This window comes from Dasypus novemcinctus, chromosome 29 (assembly GCF_030445035.2).
Source record: "Dasypus novemcinctus isolate mDasNov1 chromosome 29, mDasNov1.1.hap2, whole genome shotgun sequence".
NCBI lineage: Eukaryota > Metazoa > Chordata > Mammalia > Cingulata > Dasypodidae > Dasypus > Dasypus novemcinctus.
The window spans coordinates 17,740,107-17,763,751 of NC_080701.1; positions in this window are offsets into that span (position 1 = coordinate 17,740,107).

The window sequence follows — 23,645 nt, forward strand, 5'->3', positions numbered from 1 at the left end:
ATTACCTCCTTGTAACTTCCTTAAAAATTATATTAAAAAATAATATCCACTCTTTGGCATATTTCACATTCATTTACAGTCTAGAATATAAAGAACAACTTTAAAAAAGAAGCAGCAAGTCAGAAGCCTTATACTACCTGATTTCTGGCCTTAATGTAAAATTTCAGTAAGCAAGGCAGTAGGTATTGGCATCAAAGTAGATAGATTGATGAATGGAACCAAATAGAACATCCAGAAATAGTCACACTCATGGTCAGTTGATTTTTTTATTGTCCTTTTTCTTTTTAAAGATACATAGGTAACACACAAAAAAAAAATTATATTAAAAAATATAAGAATACAAACAAGTCCACTCCAATCCATATTACATTCCTCCATCCTGTGGACCCTGGGATGGCAATGTCCACTCCACCTCTACATTGAGAGGGGGCTTAGATCCCACATGGCTGATGGATGCAGTTCTTCTGCTTGCGGTTGTAGACACTCTCAGTTCCCTGGTATGGTGGTTGACCATTCTCACCTCCCCATCAGCTGACCTGGGTAAGTCCAATGAACTGGAGAGGAGGTGTTGCAACTCTGCTGAGGCTGAGGATCCAGCTGGCACATGGACAGTCCAGAGATTCAAGTCTCCTGAGTATATACCAACCCCCGTGCCAACCACAGGTTCAGTAAAAGTGACATAAGAGGCATGTGTAGAAAGGTCACATCTGAGTCCAACTCCATCACACTCAGGAACACAAACTCCAAAGTAGGGCTCACTGGCAAAACACTGAACTCCAGAGTGATCTGCCGTGACTGTAGAACCTGTGTGTCTCCATAGTCCTCAGGAGCACCAGTACCTGGGGTTGTATCTACTTTGGCTGGCTCTGGGATCCTGCTGAGACATGCATAAGTGCAACCTCAAGGCAATTTACTGGGAATAAATTTTCAAAAATTGGGGCTGGAACAATTGAATAGTCATATGCAGAAAAAAACTAACTTCAGCCCTTATCTAAGAAATATACAAAAATTAAATTAAAATTGACCATAGACTTCATTTGTAAGTTAGAAATACAAAACTTCTAAAGTAAACATAGAAGAAAATCTTTGGAACCAATTTCTTAAATAGGACACAAAAACCATGGAATATAAAAGGGAAAATCCATAATCTGATCTTCAGTATTTAAAAACTTTTGCTCTTCGAAGACAGGCTACAAAAATGAAAGACAAACCAAAAACTTTGAGAAAATATTTACAAAACATATAGCCAAGAAAGGGCTTGAGTCCAGGATGCAAAAAGGAAACTTAAAACTCAATGGTAAGAAGACAAACAGCCCAACTTAAAAAAAAAAGGGCAAAATATGAATAGACATGCCAAATAATTACATGAAAAGAAACTCAATATCACTAATCATTACGAACATAGCTATTTTTATAACAATGAAATACTACTACATACCCACTACAGTGACTAAAATTAAAAACAATGACCTTGCCAATGCTGGTGAGGATGTGGAGCAATGGAAATGCTCATGCATGGTTGGTGGGAATGTAACATGGTAGAACCACTTTGGAAAAATGTCTAACAGTTTCTTTAAAAAGTTAAACATACACATCCATAAAACCCTGTCATTCTACTCCTAGGTATTTACCCAAAAGAAATGAAAGTATATGTTCAAACAAAGACTTGCACTTTAATATCCATAACTATTTTATTGTAATAGTAAAAGACAACTAGAAATAATAAAAATGTCCATCAATATGTAGATATATAAACAATTTCTAATACAGTGGAAGGCTGATCAGCAATAAAACGGAACACGCTATGTGAATTTTTCTCAAAATAATTATGTTGATTGAAAGAAGCCAGATAAAGAATTAAGACTGTTTGCTTTTATTTATATAAAATCCTTACAAAGCAAACTAATCTATAGTTACAGAAAGCATATGAGTGTTGCTAAGGATGGAGGAGGGAGAAGCGGGAAGGGGTTACAAAGAGGTAGTGGAACATTTGGGAGGGACAGCAGTGTGATGGATATGCTGATTATCTTTGTTGTAATGTGCATGCATATATCAAAACTCATCAAATTGTATACATTAAATAGTCAGTTTGTCAAATATCTATTTTACATCAGAAAAACTATAAAAAATGTATTAAAAGCCAAACGCCCACCACAAACAGAAAGACATAATACCTGTTTGCATACTTTCTTGAGAAAATAGAAATCACAATTAGTACTTCTGTTGTACTACCCACCTTGCCTTCTATTTCTCTTACTGAGCCTCACAGAGGTCCTACTCTCATGTTCAATTGTTGCATTGGGTCAGTGAGGAAGAAACCAACTGTAGATCCAGAAATAGGGCAGGCCATGAACCCATCTCTCAGGTCATGCTCCCTAGAATGCAGTACAGCACTGTGTTTGGATGAGGATCCAAGAACTTTGTTCTGTCAATAAAGGAGGAAGCATTTCTACCAGAATGGGTCATGTAATTTCATAGACCAACTCCTTTTGTTTGGGACCAGACTTTTATTGCTGTACATGGGGAGTCACTCAACACAACTGGACCTCTATGAGACCCTTGCTTCAGTCCTGCTAAAAAGCAAATTCTGAACCTTTCTCCACCATCTGGAAATTCATTTTCTGAAAAATATGTGTTTCCAGATAAATCTATAGACCACAGAGATGTATTATACAGACCACACTAAGAGTTACAACTTGAAACTACGAAGACCATTTTGCAAAGAAATCTGAGTTCAATTCGGTTGAAGATGGAATGTGCTATGAGTCCAAGAATGAAGGAGTTCAGTCTTTGGAGGAAAAACAATATTCCCAAATGGTAGTGAGCATCAACCTAGTGTCTTCCCCAGGCGTCAGCCTCATGTGCCAAGAGCATCAATTATAGACTCAGATTCAGTCAATACTGACCATGGATAGAAGTATATCAAGAGATCCCATTCCACTAGCAAGGTGCAAGGAGTCTGAAATTTATCTTTCTGCATTAAACTTAATACCAGTTTTGAGCACTTATGGAATCACAGAGTTGTAGCTATTTACCACCCATCTTCAATCAGTTCATCTAGTCATAAGATCTGATTCTCTTGCTTATTTGATTGTATCTCAATTCACTTCAGCTAATATTGAATAAACACCTACCTGGTGAGCTGAACTCTGATAAATCAAGGGATGATAAGGGACAGAATTTCTATCTATGAAAATAGAAAGCCAGGAAATACATGGAGCTTGATCTCAATGAACTCATAATCTAAAATGGGAGCTCAAACACCATCCTTCCTACTAATCCTGGGTGCATGCTTAATTATTATTATTTGGTTCCAGGCATCTTCTGCTGGAGTCAATTTCTGTTACCAGAAATTCTTGCTGACACACCAGAGACTTATTAGACTCCCCTGGGTATTGAACTACAATGCATGGACTTTCCAGAAGTTGGACACTGTGGTTTGGATGATTGGTGGTCCATCTTGTGTTCATTCCTTCAGTTAATCCTTAGCACTGCCCATTCATGCTTTATTTATTATCCCTGCAATCTTGTCTTAAATGTTCCATAAATCTTTTCACACAAGCCAACACAAGCTATGAAAATTCTAGTCAAATATTAGCACCACAAATCATTACGGTTCATTTTCATATTTAAATATTGTCCTTGACTAACCAGAAATTCTGGGAAGGCATTCAAAGTAAGTGTGAATGTCATGGATCCAAAGCTTGAATGCCAAGCAGAGGCAAAAGACTATACTTTTACTCAGATGTAAAAATAGAGAAAATTTGGCCATTCTAGAGAGACAAATGTCAAGAAAAATAGTTTTTCTAGAATAGAATATAGGATTGACACAGTGAAAGAAAATAAACTGTAGAGAGATTTTGAAAATGCTGAAGAACATTAATCCAAGAGAACCAGTCCTAAAGGAGAAGGAGTTATGAGTAGATACATAGGAGAATACGTTGGCCAAGATAATGGATCAATTGTATGTGATGCAAGAGTAGGCAGAGAGGAGAACAGGAAGAGCACATATATTTTGAGATGTTCAAGAAGTAGAGAAACTCAGTCAGAAGTTTTCAATTCTTTCAGTAAAATAGGTGTAGTTAGGACCTTCAGATGCCATTTGTAGGGGTGGGGACCTGAGGAAATAAATAATATGGAACAGTTGCTATGGGGGATTGTTTCTTGCAACCCCCTCAGATAAATAAATAGTTAAATCAAAGGACAGCTGAGTAGCAGTGAAGACCTAGATGTGTTTACTTAGCATGAAATTGCAAAGGACCAATTAATTTAGTTTGGGGGTTTTCTTTGGCTCCTGCTAGAGACGGTGCTTGATGGGGTTACGCTAGGGTTAGGGATCTGTAAAACAGACTTGGCATAATGTCGGTATTAGCAGTGGATGATTCTAAGAGGCTGTTGAGACTGTCAATGACTTTGGGTTCTAGAACTTTGTCAGACAAATTGAAACACAGTCAGTGGACTACAGGAACTGTGAGATTTTCAGGGATTAAAGGTCATGGTGGAGGTGAAAAGCCTGTGAGCAGGAATAGGGGATTGATATAAGGTCCTGATAAAGAGGTGACAGAAAAAAAGGCATTTCAGAGATCCCAAACTGAATGATGATAATGTCTACCATGAATCCATATTAACATGTGGCTGAAACAGAAGGAATGTAAAAGTCAAGATAATGGTAGAAAACAGAGTATTGGAAAGTGTAGGCAGGCTACTGTTGTCTTTTCCTTTTATTATTAATTATCATGTAAGTGATACAAAAAGGCAGAGAGCCTGAATCTCTCTGCATTTAAAGCATTAGCTCAAATGCAGTCTGGGACCAAGTGCTGGAAATACCAGAAATGAAGTCTCATTTCTTTTTCAAGTAGAATGAGGGTGAAATTTTACATTTGAAGTGACAATTCTCACTTTTCCACACAGCCTTGATCAAATCCTATTTTATTAAAATTCAAACTGCAATGAGGTTTTCTTTCTAGAGTTATCCTTTTCCCTTTATTTCTCATATTATTTCCCTGTGGAATAGTATGTAAAGCATTGACAGACTTTGCCACTGACAAAATGTTTCAACTTGGTCAAGTCAGTTCCACTTTATAGGCATTAAGTCATTTATATGTGAACTGAGGAAGTTGTACTACAGTATTCCTCAAGTCATGAAAGAAGATGTAAGAATAGGCTATGCAAATCTTCATCTTTCCTATTCTACTTTCTCTTTTCCCCACAAGAGTCCATAGTGGCAGGCGTCTCCCCAAGCTGCCTGGGTTCAGAAGTCTGTTTAGCTCTGAAATATGTAGCAGGTAGTGTCTATCTTAAGATCCTATTGCAGTAACAAGTAGTCCCCAAATCGTATGGTATAACCGATAAAAGGTACTAGTACACACAAAGTCCTCAGTGCAACTTTGAATTTCAGGGCAGATATCTTCCATGGGTAAGCTCAGCATTCCAGGTCATTGTCATCTCATGGCTGTTCCATGTCATCCTGTGCTATCGTGATCTTTGGGTAGACTAGAAAGCCAAGCATTGAAAATAAAATAGCTTACAAGAAAGGGACATATAGTAGTTCTTCTGCTATTATATAAGGTGAACAAATCCTATGGGTCCACCAAATTTCAGAGGCTGGGAAAGTGCCGGCATCCTATGTCTACTGATGTGAGGAAGGTAGATAAGAGGAAACAATGGCAATGCCTACAGCAAAATGAAAAAGAATAGCATTTATATTCCGTTTTTCTACTATAAGTGCTTGTAACTGTTGGTAATAATTCAGTCACCTAAGCATTCTTACATTAGCATGCTATTAAAATGTTTACAGTAATGTACTGGTGCTTGTGTCTTAGTTTAAATGTTAGATGAGGAAATCAGTTGCTTTTTAAATGGTTGTAAACAAAGATTATTTAAGATTCATGAACTCCAAATCCCATTTGTTCATGGATTTATCTCTCTGTAGAACATTTTCAAATTCTGAAGGTTTTATTGTTTGTGGGGTTGGATATTTTTTTTGTTTGTAATTTTTGTTTGTTTTGATTTTTATTTCAGGCCATCAACACATGTAAAATCTTATCCATTATGGAAATCTGTTGTATTAAATTACATATTACAGTAATATAAAGATATAATTCTTAACTGTGCTCTAATGCTATATTAAAGAAAATGCTCCTAGCAGTGCCATTTCAAAAAAGGGAACCAGAGAGAAGTGGACATGTCTCAACCGATAGACCATCTGTCAACCATGTGCAGGATCCAGAGTTCAACCCTCAGGGTCTCCTGATCCGTGTGATGAGCTGGACCACGCGCAGTACTGCTGCATGAAAGGAGTGCCGTGCAACGTAGGGGTGCCCCGGTATAGGGGTGCTCCATGTGCAAGGTGTGTGCTCTGCAAGGAGAGCCACCCTGTGTGAAAAAAGCCCAGCCCACCCAGGAGTGGCACCGCACCCATGGAAAGCTGATACAGCAAGATGACGCAACAAAAAAGAGGTGCAGTTTCCCAGTGCCCCTTATAATGCAAGTGAACACAGAAGAACACACAGCAAATGGACACAAAGAGCAGACAACCAGACAACGGTGGGGGGTAAGGGGGGGTAAGGGGAGAGAAATAAATAAAATAAATCTTTAAAAAAAAAAAAGGGAACCAGAGTAGAACTACAAGATTCTAAATCACATACAAATGACAGATTTATTCATATTAGTAAGGCTGAAATTGAATGTTTAGATCTGTGTTTTGGATGTTTCTGAAGATGCATCTTACCACTGGCCTCCTTTTTGCTTTCCCTGTACTATGTTTATGGAGATGTGCAAGATAAACACCAGTAGACTGCAGAGGTATAATGGGAATGTTCCCAGCATCTTTCATGCTAAGAGTTGTAGACTCAATAATCAAGCCATATGTCTTATCCAGGCCCTTTCTTTGATAGTATGTTTCCACAAACATTTCCAAGGGGACAAATGGGACCCATGAGTATGGACCCTTGTCTCCAACCGACTGGACCAAGACAAGGGACCATGTAACCCCCACAAGAAAGAAATCCTGAGGGCATTCCAAGTTGAGGCTTAAGGATCCCCTGGAAAATAGCTGCACTTCCCTGATTCCATAAGATATTATTTTTACTTTTTAAATGCAGAATATTTTTTTGTTTCCAATTTTCCATCTGTTTGTTTTGCTTGAGGTGGTTTCCATGGCTTTATGTCCCTTTATATCCAAATGATCCCTGATAAAGACACCGGGCATATGTGGGGATAATAATAATAACAATAGTAGGTAACAATTTTGAGCACTTACTATTTCATACACTATTCTAAGATTTTTCAAGTTCCATAACTGCTACGATAGATGCTAATGTTTCCCCAATTAACAAATAAGGAAACTAAGGCACAGAAAAGTTAAACAACCTGCAAAAATCACAGAGCTAATAAGTGGCAGAGCCAGGATTCAAAGCTGCAAAGTCTGACTTTATCGACTGATGTAGTGCCTATGTAGGCAATTGTGATTGGCGTCTCTTTCTTCAGGTCTATATGCACTAACAGTGAAAGCCGAAAAGAGTAAGTCTGAGAAATTCCAAGATGGAGAGTAAGAAGTCTGGAAAGATTGGGAATATGTGGTAATATGCAGGGTTGAAATGCCAGAAACTACTGTACAGAGCTAAAAGTTCTCCATGCATTGCCTGAAAAGTTTGCTGAAATCCTTGCTGAGAGCCATGATGTGGAGTGGGGTATGCAGGTATGTGTGGTAGATATAAGAGAAGTGATTTTTGCCTTTTAGCCCCATAAGTCAGAATTTATAAATTAAGACACCAACTTATATACATGAATCCTTTCTGAAGTGACTAGGTTCAACAAGTTTTTACTTTCCCTAAAAAATAATAGGTTTAGAAGCTTTGAACTATATCCTTCCTATTGTTAATAAACTCCAAATGACATAATGACTGGCAAAGATTCGAGATAGACAGACAGACAGACAGACAGACAGACAGACAGATAGATAGATAGATAGATAGATAGATAGATAGATAGATAGATAGATAGATAGATAGATAGATTATTATGATGTTATAATTGGTTGACTCCACCAATTGAATTAGTCTCTAGAATGTCATCAACTAAACTGTCAAAAGACTAAAAGTTACGTTGCCTGAACAGATTTCTGCAAAGATACTGCCACAAGTCATGCTTCTTATTTCCTCCCCCTTGACAAGAGACATTGGATATGTTGTGAAGTGTGGCTGATTTTTATCCTCTGCATTAAGCAAAGCATTTTTTTTTTTACCTCATTCATACTCTGTTCCTTCATGGGAAATATTTAGCGTGACTCGTGGTAACTGCTTATGCTTATTACCTTGAGCTGTGTAAGAAATAAATTAAAAATAATCGGACTTAAAGAGCCAGAAGTAATAAGGATGCAGAAAGAAAATCACCTAGAATGAATGGTTATATGAGAACATAGCAAATGCCCAGTAGCTAAGTACTGAAACTTGGTAGTGCTTCCAGATCCCCACTTCTCATGAAGATATAACAAAATTTCCAACATTCTGAGTGTTAGGAGACAAATCAGTGACCCTTCAGGGAGAAATGATTGTGACTGCTAAGTTACATAAGTACTTACGTCTAGAAGTAATGTGTGGATGAGTCACAATTGTTGCAAATATTCAGAATATCTTCCAATTAACAGTTGAACATAAAATTTGATATCCAGATTGTTAATGAATATGACTATGCAAAATGTTTACAGAAGGAGGCATCTAAGAAATTTGATTCATTTTTCTTCCACCAGGCTACTCAACATGTTTATGTGCTTTTTAAAAATTTGGACTCTGGAATTATGGACAAGCTTCTTGTACAACAGTGCATCCAACTTATTTGTGCCTTAGAGACCAAGCTCCAGCATTCTTTATACCTCGTACTAAGATTTGGGAATTGCCTGAGTATTATGGCCCCTGTTAAGAACCTCTGAGTCAATGATAGTTCCTGTTCATCAAGCTAGATATTTTTTAATTGAAATTTTGGAGGACTGTCTGTCAATTTCATGGCAGGGCAGAGCAGATTTATTATACCAGACAGCTTCATAACCTACAGTCTCCTTATCTGTTAGATTCTTCAGTCACTGATCTGGGTTAGTGATGATCAAGCATTAGTGAGCCTAAGGATCACTTGGAGAGAGAAAATGTTTGATACAAATTCCTGGGTTGCCCCCAAAAGTTTTGGGAATCTAACTTTTAAAGAACTACTCAGCTGCTTCTTATGCATGTGCTCCAAGCATAACACTTAGGGAAACACTTGGCTAGCATCACCAGGTTTACAGGACCTGTTGCTTAGGAAAACCCTGGTTTTGACTCTGCTTAAGCCCCACCTGTTTTTAGCCTTGGAGAACAGCTGGAGAACCAAAGGATGAGGTAGCAGAGGAGTTGACCATAGGCCTCTGCTGCATTCCATCTGCATGCATGCACTGTCCTTACAAGAGGAAGCCAACATCCTTTGGTGACGTTTTGTGAGAGGGACCTAAGAGCATGTTCCTGGGGAATTGCTCTTAGGTTCACTAACTATAAGAACAAATTTCTAGGACGTTCCTAAGAGCAAGTTCCTAGGAAATTGGACTTAACTAACTATATGTGTATGTATTTTATTTTCAGGGAGGTGAGATAATCAATATCCTGAGTATAATCTGCTGTCTCGGAACAGTAGCCCTGCTCCTTTCTATCTGCTTATGACCTGGAAACCCCAGAGAATAGTCTCTCTTAATGCTGCCATTTTTTACTTACGGTTGCAAGGCATGCCAAAACATTTTGGGCGATTTTTTTTGGTGTTGTTGCTATCAAGTCTCCTAAAGTTCCACTTTTGAGGAGAACATGGTCCAAGAAATAACATGTTATAGTTCAATCAATCAAGAAACAACTATATATCGTGTGGCCTCCCATATCTTTTTTGAGACCAGAATTTGCACCTCAGTGCATACGAAAAAATATAGACAGTGAAAAAATTCAATACAAAATTGGTATTTTATAAATGTTTCATGGTAAAATGGATGCAGGGGACAATTACATTAGTCACAACATTTTAGTTAAAAGAAAACACCTCTATTTTCCCCCAAAAAAATTTAATTAAAAAACCCTCAGTTTACACAGTCTGCTAACACTACCTAACACTCATATTTAGGGGAATACAACCATATATAAAATTAAAACCTAGCCCAGTGAAATGAGGAAAGTCTCTTTTAAACTGTAGAACTTGTACTTAGTTAAACCTTCAACCCCTGAATGCCTCTGTGAATTAATAGATATTTCGCCTTCTCATAAACCAACAGTTCCTATATGTTCCTTTCCTTTGGAATCTGAAATAAATCAAAAGGGGAAATATTTTTTGCCTCTAGAATTGATGAACTGTTTGGCCAACATTTACAGAAGGTATTCATTATGACCTATGGGAGCAATTTCTTAAAATAAGTACTTGCAAGTTGCCTTCTATTTGCCTAAAGTGATCCTTCACCTTAGAGTATAGAGATGTAAGTGAATGTCAGTGCTATTTCTCTGATGGCCAGCATTGAGCCTTGCTCTAAGGGCAGGAGCTTCGTCCATTTTATATGACATTTCCTGGTAATGCATTATGTCTGACATTTAACCCTTGTACACCTCTGTGGAAATACAGGTCCCTGTTGTTTTAATGCCTATGGGAGAATCAAATGTGCTCAGGGATGAAATCTCCTCTTGTAAAGATAATTCTCAGCCTTCAAGTAGCCTGATTTTTAAAGTCTTCCATAGCTCCCTTCCATGGATACCTGGCTTCCCCTAGCAATTTCCAGGGAATCCAAAGTGAATCATGTGGAAGCTCAGAGATAACCTCTGTCCAGTTTGACAAGTACTAGTTCGAGTCAGGTTTCTTATCAATGGGATATAATTATAAACACAACTGATTAATATAAATCAAAGTAGTGATTATTATTACTTTACAAATGTAACATGTGGGCAGAGCATGCTACACAACACTGAGATACCTCAGGTCACTGGTGATCAATATTTTCTCTGAATGTGTCAATCAATTTGTTGTGTCCTTGATCTTACTGATGGCCCTAAAAGCAACAGGATAACTGGTTTACCCATGAGGTTCCAGGCATCCCTCCTAAGTAGGGGAAAGGGACGTTGGACTCTGTAGGTATAAAATTGCCTTTGGTTAGTTTGGGAGGATAGAGAATTTATATTTCCTTTTGAACAGACATGTTGCTAGTAAGTGGTCATAAGCCTTTAATAGTACTGTTGTGAAAGGAGAATATCAATAAGTACATGGTTGGCTAAAAGTGAGACACAACAGTGCCTGCAGTCCCATAACCCTGTTGCAATGCCTTTACATGGAACTCACATTGAGTAGGGAGGGCTCCTGCTTACTGGACCTGGATGAACCCCTTTTTCCACAGCCATCTCATATGTGCAGCTCATCTTAGGTTTCCAGGCATTCTGAATTTCACCCAGGTGTGGTCAATAAACCTATGAAGATGAGATCAGACTTGACCAATAATCGTGGAAATGTCTCAGCCAAGTAGAGTATTACTTGATGCCTCTGAATCGCATTCCCTCTGTCAATGCACTAACTTTTGCTTTCCCTGGGCATGGCCAATAGGTGAAGTGGCCTACTATCTTCTTTTCGTACTTTTTGTTTCTTTTCTACTTTTTTTGTTTCTCTCTCCTTTTTGTGAAAAACATTTTATTTTGAAATAATTTCAAATTATAGGACAGTTGTAAAAAATAGCATAAGCCCCACACAGAAAACTCTCACATTCCACCCCCCACATATCCAAACCCACCAATTTTTAAAGGTTACTGCATTTGCTTTCATCATTCATTTTGTCTGTCTATCTATCAATCTATCTATCTATCTATCTATCTATCTATCTATCTATCTATCAATCTATCACCTGAACATCAGCGAGTAGATTGCATACATCGTGATTCTTGAACACATAATGCTTTCATATGTATTTCCTAAGAGCAAGGAAATTCACATATGTAACAACATTAACTGCAGTTATCAAGTTTAAGAAATTTAACATTGACTAAAGCTTAGTCTGTCTCAGTAATGTCCTTTTGAGCCATTTCTCTTCCATTATTAGATCCTGTCCAGGATCATATATTGAATGTAATTGTCATTGTTATGTGTTCTTTCTTTATTTTTTAACTAGGAAAACATGTATACAACACAATTTTCCATCTCAAACACTCCCTTGTGTATCATTTAGTAGGATAAATCACATCCACAGTGCTGCACTACCCTTATCACCATTGAATAGGAGCACTTTCTGAATCCCCCGAATAGAAATCCTATACCCGTTATGCATTAACTCTGCATTCCCCTTGAACCCCACCCCTGGTAACCTGTGTTTTTTTGTCTCTATGGATTTGCATATTCCCTATTTTCTTTGCAGTTACCATGGGGCTTAAATTTAATATCCTAAATCTATAACAATCTCACTTGCTTTGATACTATCACATGACAGTGCACATGGTAGTGTCCTCTTTTTCTTCTTTGATTCTGTTGACTTCCAACTTCCTGCTGTTCCTCAAGGACTCACTCTATGTCTGAATTTCATTATGCTTACAAGGACTCCATATTAAAACCCAAACTGATTCAGTTGGCCACAATTTAACTAAAATTAAGATCATAAAAGGTCCTATTTATATTGGATTCACATCCACAGGAAAGGATTAAGATTATGAACATGTTTTCCTGGAGTACATATTCCAAGTCAGCACACTCCCCATTCCACACTCCCATACCAGTCAATGTAATCTGTACTCTAGTTTATGAGTCTAGGAATTTGTTTATTCTAATTATTTCATATCAGTGAGATATACTATATTTGTCCTTTATGTCTGATTTATTTCACTCAACATCATGTCTTCAAGATTCATCTATGCTCGTATAAGAACTTTGTTCAACTTCGTTGCTTGTATAAGAACTTATTCCTTTTCAGAGTTGCATAAAATATCTATGTATGTATATATCATATTTTGTTTATCCATTTTTCCATTGATGACACTTTGGTTGCTTCCACTATTTGGCATTTGAGATTAATGACTCTTTGAACATTAGTGTGAGAATATCGCTTGAAGTCCCTTACTTAATTTTTATTGGGTATATACCTGGAAGTGGAATTGTTGGGTCATTTCTGTGTGTAACTTTCTAAGTAACTGCCAAACTGTTTTCCACAAGAGCTGTGCTATTTTATCTTCCCACCAATGATGAATGTTTCTATTTTTCCACATCCTCTCCAACACGTATTTTACGTTTTTTTAAATAGTAGCCATTGAGTATGAAATGTTATCTCATTGTGATTTTGATTTGTATTTTTCTAATGGCTTATGATGTTGAGCATTATTTTATTTGCTTATTGATTATCCATATATCTTCTATGGAGAAATATCTATTCGAGGAGATCTAGTCAAGAATTCTAGTCATTTTTTTTATTGAGTTGTCTTTCCATTGTTGTAGGATTCCATTATATAATCTAGATTTTTTTAAAGCTTTATTTATTTATTTCTCTCCCTCTCCCCTCCCCCACCTGGGTTGTCTGTTCTCTGTGTCTATTTGCTGCGTCGTCTTTGTCCACGTCTGTTTTTGTCAGTGGCATGGGAATCTGTGTTTCTTTTTGTTGCATAATCTTGTTGTGTCAGCTCTCCGTGTGTGAGGCACCATTCCTGGGTAGGCTGAACTTTCTTTCACGCTGGGCGGCTCTCCTTATGGGACACACTCCTTGCACGTGGGGCTCCCCTATGTGGAGACACTCCTGCGTGGCACAGCACTCCTTGCGCACATCAGCACTGCACATGGGCCAGCTCCACATGGGTCAAGGAGGCCCAGGGTTTGAACCGTGGACCTCCCATGTGGTAGATGGATGCCCTAACCACTGGGCCAAGTCCACCGCCCATAATCTAGATATTGAACCCTTATCAGATATCAAGTTTCCAAATATTTTCTCCCATTTGATAGATTGTCTTTTTTACTGTAATGGTTAAGTACTTTGATGCAAAAAAAGATTTTTTTTTGTTTTGATGAAGACCTATTTGTTTTTTTCTTTTGTTACTCAAACTTTTGGTGTAAAGTCTAAGAAACCATTCCCTAGCACAAGGCCTTAAAGATGCTTCCCTTATTTTTTATATGAATTTTATAGTTGTGATTCTTTTATATAGGTCTTTGATCCATTTTAAGTTGATTTTTTATATGTGGTGTGAGGTAGGAGTCCACCTTCATCCTCTTTTTCATATGGATATCCAGTTTTCCCAGAACCTTTTATTGAAGAGATTATCTTTTCCCCATTGAATAGATTTGACTCCCTTGTAAAAATTCAGTTGGCCATAGGGTTTCTTTCTGAACTCTCAGTTTGATTCCACTGGTCCTTATATCTGTCCTTGTGACAGTACCATGCTGTTTTGATTACTATAGCTTTGTAATAAGTTTTACATTAAAAAACTAAGCCCTCCAACTTTGTTCTGATTTTTCAAGAAGGTTTTGGCTGTTCAAGGCCCCTTCCTCTTCCATATAAATTTGATAATTGGCTTGTCCTTTTATGTGAAGAGATATGTTGGTGTTTTGATTGGGATTATGTTCAGTCTTAAATTGCTTTGGGCAGAATTGGAATCTTAATAATATTTAGTCTGCCAAAGCATCAACACCAAATGTCTATTTCTTTTAGCAATGTTTTGTAGTTTTCCAAGTACAAGTTTTTTACATCCTTGATTAAATTTACTGGTAGATATTTGAGATATTTGATTCTTGTAGTGGCTATTGTTAATGGAATTTTCTTCTTGATTAACTCAGATTGTTCATAACTAAGGTATAGAAACACTACTGATTTTCCATGTTGACCTGGTCCTCCACTACTTAGGTGAATTCATTTAATAGTGCAAGATTTTTTATACTTAGGATCATGCCATCTGTAAATAGGGAGTATTTTGTCTCTTTTCCAATTTAAATGTCTTTTATTTCTTTTCTTTCCTTTTCTTTTTTGCTTAATTGTGCTGACCAGAATTTCCAGTACAATGTTGAGTTACAGTGGTGAAACTGTGACTCTTGTCTTGTTTCTGATCTTAGTAGTAATGTTTTCAATCTTTCACCATTGGGTATGATGTTAGCAATGGGTTTTTCATGTATGCCCCTTATTATATTGGGGAAGTTTCCTTTTATTCCTAATTTTCCTGATGTTATTTTTGTTTTGTTTTATTTTGTTTTGTTTCATCAATAAGGGTGCTGGATTTAGTCAAATGCCTTTTATGCACCAAATGAGATGGTCACGTGGGTTTTTTTTCTTTGTTCTACTAATGTTGTGTATGACATTTACTGATTTTCCTATGTTTAATCTCCCTTGCATACCTGGGATAAATCCCACTTGGTCATAGTGAACAATTCATCTAATATGTTGTTGGATATGGTTGACTAGCATTTAAAGGATTTTTGCACCTATATTCATGAGGAACAATCTATAATTTTTTACTATTGTGATACCCTTATCTGATTTTTGGTGTTAGAATGATATTGGCCTCATAGTAAGAGTTACGAATTGTTTCCTACTCTTCAGTTTTTTGGAAGAGTTTTAGCAGGATTCTTGTTAATTTTTCTTGAAACATTTCATAAAATTCAGCATTGAAGCCATCTGATCCTGGGCTTTTCTTTGTTAGAAAGGTTTTGATTATGATTCAATTTCTTTACTTGTTATTGGCCTGTTGCAATCCTCTTTCTTCTTGAGTCAGTGTAAATAGTTTCTGTGCTTCTAGGTATTTGCCCATTTCATCTAGGTTATCTAATTTGCTGGTGTAGAGTTATTCATAGTATCATCTTATAATCCTTTTTATTTCTGTGGTATTGGTAGTAATGTCCACCTTTCATTTTGAATTTTAGTTATTTCTATGCTCTTTCTCCATTCTTCTTCTTTCAGTCTAACTGGCAATTGTCATTTTATTGATCTTTACAAAGAACCAAATTTTGGTTTCATTGACTCTGTTGTGTTTCTATTCTCTTATTTATCTCTGCTATAGTTTCATTACTTTCTCCCTTCTGCTCACTTTGGGAGTAGTGGATTTAGTTTGTTCTTCTTTTTCTAGGTCCTATCATTGTGAGGTTAGGTCAATGATTTGAAATCTTTCTTCTCTTGTTAATGTAAGCTTTTAGAGATATAATTGTCCCTCTCAGCACTGTTTTTGCTGCATCGCATAGGTTTTGGTATGTTGTATTCTCATTTTTCATTCACTTCAAGATGTTTTCAAACTTCCTTTGTGCCCTCTTTTTGACCCATTGTTTACTAAAGAGGGTGGTGTTTAATTTCCACATATTTGTGAATTCTCCAATTTTCCTTCTGTTATTGATTTTTACCCTCATTCCATTGTGGTAGAAGATATATATTTTCAATACTTTTATATTTATTGATACTTGTTTTGGGACCAAATATATGATCTATCCTGGAAAACAATTCACGTGTGTTAGAGAAGACTTTGTTTCCTCTGCTGTTGGATGAAGTGTTTTGTATATGTCTAAGTCAAGTTGTGTTATAGTGTCATTCCAGTCTTCTATTTCTTATTGATCATCTGTCTAGATATTCTCTCCACATTGAATGTGATGTATTGTAGTTTCCTACTATTAATGTACAACCGTCTATTTTACCCTTCAAATCTGTCAATATTGGCATCATGTATTTTGGGGATCTGCCATTATATATTTATAATTCTTTTGTTTTGCATTTAGTTGACTCTTTTATCACTATATAGTCCCCTCCTTTGTCCTTTATGAGAGATTTTAATTTAGCGCCTGTTTATCTGATATTATTATAATGAACACAGCTCTCTTTTTTTTTTTTTTTACTAATTGAATGGTATATTTTTCCATCCTTTTACTTTCAACTCACTTGTAGCTTTGAGTTTAATGTAAAATTCTTTTCTAAGGCATACTTTTTTATCCATTCTGCCAATCCCTGCCTCTTGACTGGTGAATTCAACACATTTGCCTTTAAAGTAATTACTCAAAAAGCAGGGTGTTCTTCCATCATTTTTTATTTGGTCTCTGTAAGCCTTATACATTTTTTTTGTCACTCAGTTCTTCCATTAATGCCTATTTTTCTTATTTATTTGAGTTTTAGTATTCTATTGCATGTCCCTTCTCATTTCTTTCTCTGTATATTTTTCAGATATATTCTTTGTGGTCACCATGGGACTTAAATTTAACATCTTAAATCTATAACAATCACGTTTGCTTGGTACTAAATTAACTTAAATTTCATATACAAATACTGTTCCTATACCTCTCTGCCACCATTATTGTTGTATTAGTTACAGATTATATATTTATATATTTTATATCCAAACCATACATTTATCACTACTTTTGTACATTTTAGAATCTTTAAGAAATGAAAAGTGCAGTTACATGCCAAAATTACAATATGAATGGCATTTATAATTATCCATATGATTACCTTTACCAGAGGTCTTTTTTTTTTAAGATTTATTTTATTTATTTCTCTCCCCTTCCACCCCCCATTGTCTGTTCTCTGTGTCCATTCACTGTGTGTTCTTCTGTGTCTGCTTGCATTCTTGTCAGGCAGCACTGGGAATCTGTGTCTCTTTTTATTAAGTCATATTGCTGTGTCAGCTGTCTGTGTGTGTGGTGCCACTCTTGGGCAGGCTGGGCTTTCTTCATGTGGGGTGGCTCTCCTTGCGGGGCACACTCCTTGCAGGATATAATCCTTGCTCATGTGGCACCCCTACATGGGGGGCAACCATGTGTGGCACAGCATTCCTTGCATGCAGCAGCACTGTGCATAGGCCAGGAGACCCTGGGTATTGAACCCTGGATCTCCTATATGGTAGGCAGATGCTCTATCAGTTGAGCCACATCCATTTCCCACCAGAGGTCTTTATTATTAAAGCCCTGTGATCCACTGTCTACCATCCTTTCTTTTCAGTTGGAAGACCTCCCTTAAACATTTCTTGTAGGGAAGTTCTAGTGGTGATGAACTCCTTTGGCTTCCATTTATCTGAGACTATCTTAATTTGTCCCTTGTGTTTGAAAAGACAACTCTTGCTGGATATAAAATTCTTGGTTGGCATTTTTTTTCTTTCAGCTCTTTAAACATTTTGTCTCACTGCTGTCTTGACTCCATGTTCTTTATGAGAAACTGATATTTTATCTTATTGGGCTTCCCTTGTACATAACACACTGCTTTTCTCTTACAGTTTTCAGAACTTTCTCTTTGTCATTGCCATTCAACAGTTTGACTACTATGTCTGAGGGCATATTTCCATTTGAGTTTATGCTGTGTGGGATTCTCATTAGGGTTCTTGAGTGTACATAATTTTGTCTTATGCCTTTTATTAAATTTGGGATATTTTTGCCATTATTTCTTTGAATATTCTTTCAGCCTCTTCTCCTTTTGGGACTCCCATAGTGTATATATTGGGATAGTGGTGGTGTCCCACAGGTCTCTTCAGCAAGTTCACATTTTCCATTCTTTCTTCTTTATGGTTCTCAGTCTGAATCATTTCAATTGTCTTATCTTGGAGTTCACTGATTCTTTCTTCTGCCACTCCTAATCTGCTGTTGAAACCCTCTAGGGAATTTTTATTTCATTTATTTTTGTATCCAATTCCACCATTTCTGTTTGATTCATTTTTAAATGTTCTATTTAACAAGGGAAGCATGAGCTTCTCCTACCATTTTCAAAGCTGCATTTTCTTGATTTGGCATGTATCAAGTTACTGTGTCTCTTTTAGTGGTTTCAAGAATTTTGAGAAAGATGACTTTGCCAGTTTTTGCTAGTGACTAAAAAATTATGTGGGGGAACAGCATCTTTGAGTGACTTAAACTTGTGTCTTAGTCAACTGCCACAGGTAGTTTTTCTCAAACATTATTCTCTCAGTTTTTCTTTCCTTTGTGTCATTTTACTGTTCCAGGAACCCATACAATATATAATATTGCATTTCATTATTATGTCTTTTAGTCTCTTCTTGACTGGGACAGTCTCTCAGTCTTTCCTTTCGTTGGTGGACTTGATGGTTTTGAGGGGTACTGGTCCAATATTTTACAAAATGCCTTCATTTTATATTTTTCTGTTCTTTTGTTAATGGGGTAGGTATTTTGGAGAAGAAGAATGCACAAGTAAATTGCTATTTTCATAAAATAATGTCAAAGTTACTGTTGTAGTTTGCTAGCTGCCAAAATGCAATATACCAGAAATTAGTTGGCTTTTACAGTGGGGATGTATTGGCTTGCAAGCTTGCAGTTCTGAGGTCATGTAAATGTGCAAATCAAGGCATCACTTGGTGGTGCTTTCTCCCTAAAGACCAGCTTCCAGTGACTCTGAACTCCTCTGTCATATGGCAATGCACATGGGGGCATCTGATGCTCTCTCCCTTCTCTTCTGAGTTTTGTTGGTTCAGCTGTTGGCTTCCTCTGGATTTCTCTCTGCTCCTATGGGTTTCTCTCAACTCCTGGGTTGTTGTCCTTTTTCCTCCCTGTATTCATCCAGTTTATTAAGGACTTCAGTAAGAGGATTCAGTAACTTAATCAAAAGGTGCCATTTGTAATATGTTTACACCCACAGGAATGGATTAGCTTAAAGCACATAATTTTCTGGGGTCTATGAAAGCCTCAAACTACCACAGTTACATACTAGTAACATAATATCAAACTTGATGTTGATATTTATCACCTGAGATAATGTTTGTCAGGTTTATCCCCTGAAAAATTACTCTTTTCCTTTCCTTTCAATACTGTACTCTCTTCAAAGAACATTGCTATTTGCAACTCATACTTAAAGATTGGGGAGTTATGGTCCATCTCCTTCAAGGTGCAACATGTACAGAAATTATTTGGAATTTTCTCTTGGGAGATTTGTCTCTTTTGCCCCATTTATTTATTCATTATCATTTATTATATCACAGTATAAACTTATGGATATTTATTTTACACATTGGGATGTAATCCAATATTGTCTTATTTCTTTTGTTGCTCAAATTATTCCAACTTTGGCTTTTCCTCATATCATTTTTAAAGCTTTCTCTAAACATTTATGGAACACTTCTTGTGTATAACAATTATGGTAGGATTGAGGGGTTAGAAATTTGAATGAAGCACTGATACTGTCTTCAAGGGGCTTGGAATCTCTGGGAGAGAGGAAATAGCACATAAATAACCTTCAGTACAGCAAGATAGAGTCAAATAATCCAAAGTTTGAATTACAGACCTATAAATTAATGATTGAACAATGTACTTTTAAATTAAGATAAGAAATAAAAAGTTTTATTTCATAAGGTGACTGGGAAGATCAAACTAAAATGTCTTTAAATTGAAAAGTAGGTAGTAAATCATTGCTGTTAAGTACCTAGCCTTGGAAACCAGACATCCTAAGTTGCTACCCTGCCTTTCTCACTAATAGCTCTGTGACATTGAACAAGTCAATTACCCTCTCAGTCTTTAGTTTTCATCATCTATGAAATAAGGCAATGAGAAAAACAGAAGAATAGCCAGGTTTGATGGGGTATCAAGAGTTCTGATTTCATTATATGATATTTGTTATTTCTTTTAAGATACAAAGGGGCTTTCCCAAGAATATTCAGGGCTGTGGATACAGAAGTAGGAGACACAGCACGTGGGTGATATTTAAAGTTAGTATTAGTGGAAGGTGGATGATCTGATGTTTAGGAAATTAAAAGTAGCATATGTTTGTAAGGCTCTGAGCAACTGTCAGCTGATCAGTGGTTGCTCAAACCCACCAAAGACCAGAGTCCACTTTTACTGTGAAAACTTTTCCTTAGAGATTCTAGAACTGGAAGTGCAGAAGCATCCAACAAGATGTAGGAAAATCAGATCTGTTTCAGCTACCAGAGTATACTGAGCTCACAAGAAGTTCTTGGGTTAGATTCCTATATCTCCATTGGAATCTAAGCTTTAAGAGGGTAGGGTCTGTATCACCATAGCTTTAGCTCCTAGCTTCTAGAAGAATGAACACTCAATAAATGTTTGGTAAAACAATAAATAGATACATAGAAATTTCTTAGTGTTTGCTGGAATCCAGTTTCCATTGCATAAGGTTCCTAACAATGAAACAACCAACAATGTTATCAAGTGACTTTCATTCTTTTTAAGAGTCAGAGGGGCAACATAGAGTAGTTGAAAAGCAAATTGGCCTAGGAAAGGAGTATCACATGTGCTTTTCTGGATCCCAGCCACATTGGTTTCTTGTCTGCTATAGTTAGAGCCATCTGATCCTAACTCAAGGGCAGTCCTATAAGGCTCTGGTTGAGAACAATGTGGTCCTTAGTGAAGTGGATTTAAGGAGTCAGGAGTCAAGTAACTCAGTTAAGTCACTCATCAACCTGATCTACTAGAACTAACTTTAAGACCAGCTTAAATAATAGGTCTTCTGCCATGACCAAATCTTCTCTGATTTTGGATGTTTGACCTCTATTTTGTTAACTATCTCCTTGGCTTACTGTTTCTCTTCAGTAGTACTGTTACTTTAGAACCAGGATGCTTGCCTCATTTGTCAACCTTTACCCCTGGAACATCACCTTTAGAAAGCATACCTGAATCTGAGGCCTGCTTTTCTCAACTCTTTGAGAGCAAAAAATAATCTCTCACCTATATCTAGACACATCGACCTGCACACAATTTCTAAACGCCAATTTTGATCTCACTCCACAGGCTCTTTCTGCACATCTTGTCTGATTACAATGTCCCTCATGGATGGGCTTCCACTGATCTCTTGCATTCAGGGCAGCCTAATGTCCTGGGAGTGCAACTGCTTCTTGGTCCCTTCTTCAGGAGGTGTCCTGTAGCCTGCTGTACTTAACCTCCTCAACATCAAGTTGTGGTGCAAACCCAGGAACTTGAGTTCCCAGGCCTGACACAAGATGGTTCTGTGACCTTGAACAAATCCTGTCTCACCCGTCACTGGACCTCATTTTCCTAAATGAAGCAGATGGCTTAACCTTCTCATAAATGTTTATTCCAGAGCACTGGAATAGGATTAATGCAAATAAATAATAATCATCTGTATCCATCCTTCTTTATCATACTTTCTGTGCATATCAGTGATCCATCAGGATCTTAAATAGTCAAATTGGAAATAGTTTCCTCATTTCAAAATGTCATTGGGGGGTGGGGGGGTGGAGAATAGCTAAAACCTAATTGGCTTACTCTGTGTCCTGAAATCAAGTAGAATTATCTTTTCACAATAAGCATTTGGCTAATATAGAGACTACCGTTCATTTACTGTCTCTATTTAAAAGTAGTATTTTCTCACTTCTCTACTGAAAAAAAAAATTTTATTCAAATAAAATTTTTCTTCTACTCTTAACTTGAAAGATGAGGTATTTGTACTCAACAGAAGGTGAAAGTCTTACTCTTTCATCTGAAGTAATCTAAACCCTAATAGGTAGTTAAAGTAGCAATAGATAGCATTCCTTTAGAAGAAATTTTGATTAAAAAAAAAAAGATTTACCTACAATGCTAAAAAACTATACAGACATTTGTTGCTTGGAATCTTCTGTTCAACATTTGGATACCATTAGTATGAACTTCTAGAGAAATGATTCATTCTCTTCAGAAATGCATGGACTCGGGAAGCGGACTTGGCCCAGTGGTTAGGGCGTCTGTCTACCACATGGGTGGCCTGCAGTTCAAACCCTGGTCCTCCTTGACCCATGTGGAGCTGGCCCATGTGCAGTGTTGATGCGCACAAGGAGTGCCGTGACACACAGGGGTGTCCACCATGTAGGGGTGGCCCCCGTGCACGCACAAGGAATGTACCCCATAAGGAGAGCCACCAGTGTGAAAGAAAGTGCAATCTGCCCAAGAATGGCGCCACACACACAGAGAGCTGACACAACAAGACGATGCAACAAAAAGAAACACCGATTCCTGGTAACACCAATAAGGATAGAAGTGGTCACAGAAGAACGCACAGCGAATGGACACACAGAACAGACAACTTGGGTGGGGGAAGGGGAAATAAATAAATAAATAAATCTTTTTTAAAAAATAGAAAAGAAATGCATGGACTCTGCTTTCTATTAAAATTTAATTATAGAGAAGTGGATGTGGCTCAAGCAGTTGAGCTCCTGTTTCCCACATTGGAAGTTCCAGGTCTGGTTCCTGGTGCCTTCTAAAAATTAAAAAAAAACCTAAAACAAATGAAAAAAACAACTCAGGGCAGCTGATATGGCACAGTGGTTGAGTGCCAGCTTCCCACAGATAGGTCCCAGGTTTAATCCCAGGTCCCAGTAACTCAAAATAACAATAATAATAATTTTAAAAATTATTAAGAAGGTTGGTAAGAAGATATAACAAAATAACAAAAGGAGATTTAAACTGATAACTTCATTTCCATGTCTTCCTCATTTCTGAGAGTGTGCGCATGTGTGGGGATTGTGGAATGGAGAATGATATGGTGTTTTCCTTCTTTGAGTCTTTAAAATTTTTTCATTATCCTTCTTTGTCTCTTTCTACTCCCTGTCCTTTTTTTCTTTATTTCACTTCTTCAGCTTTTTCATCTCCTTCACACATTTTTATCATTTTTTCTTGTCTCTTTTTTATTTTTACATATTTTCTCAGAACCCAAATCAGTTTAGGGGGAAAGTGAAATGAGGCCTAGGTTCAATGTGTAAGGAAACCGATTTTGTTCATTCACCGGAAGT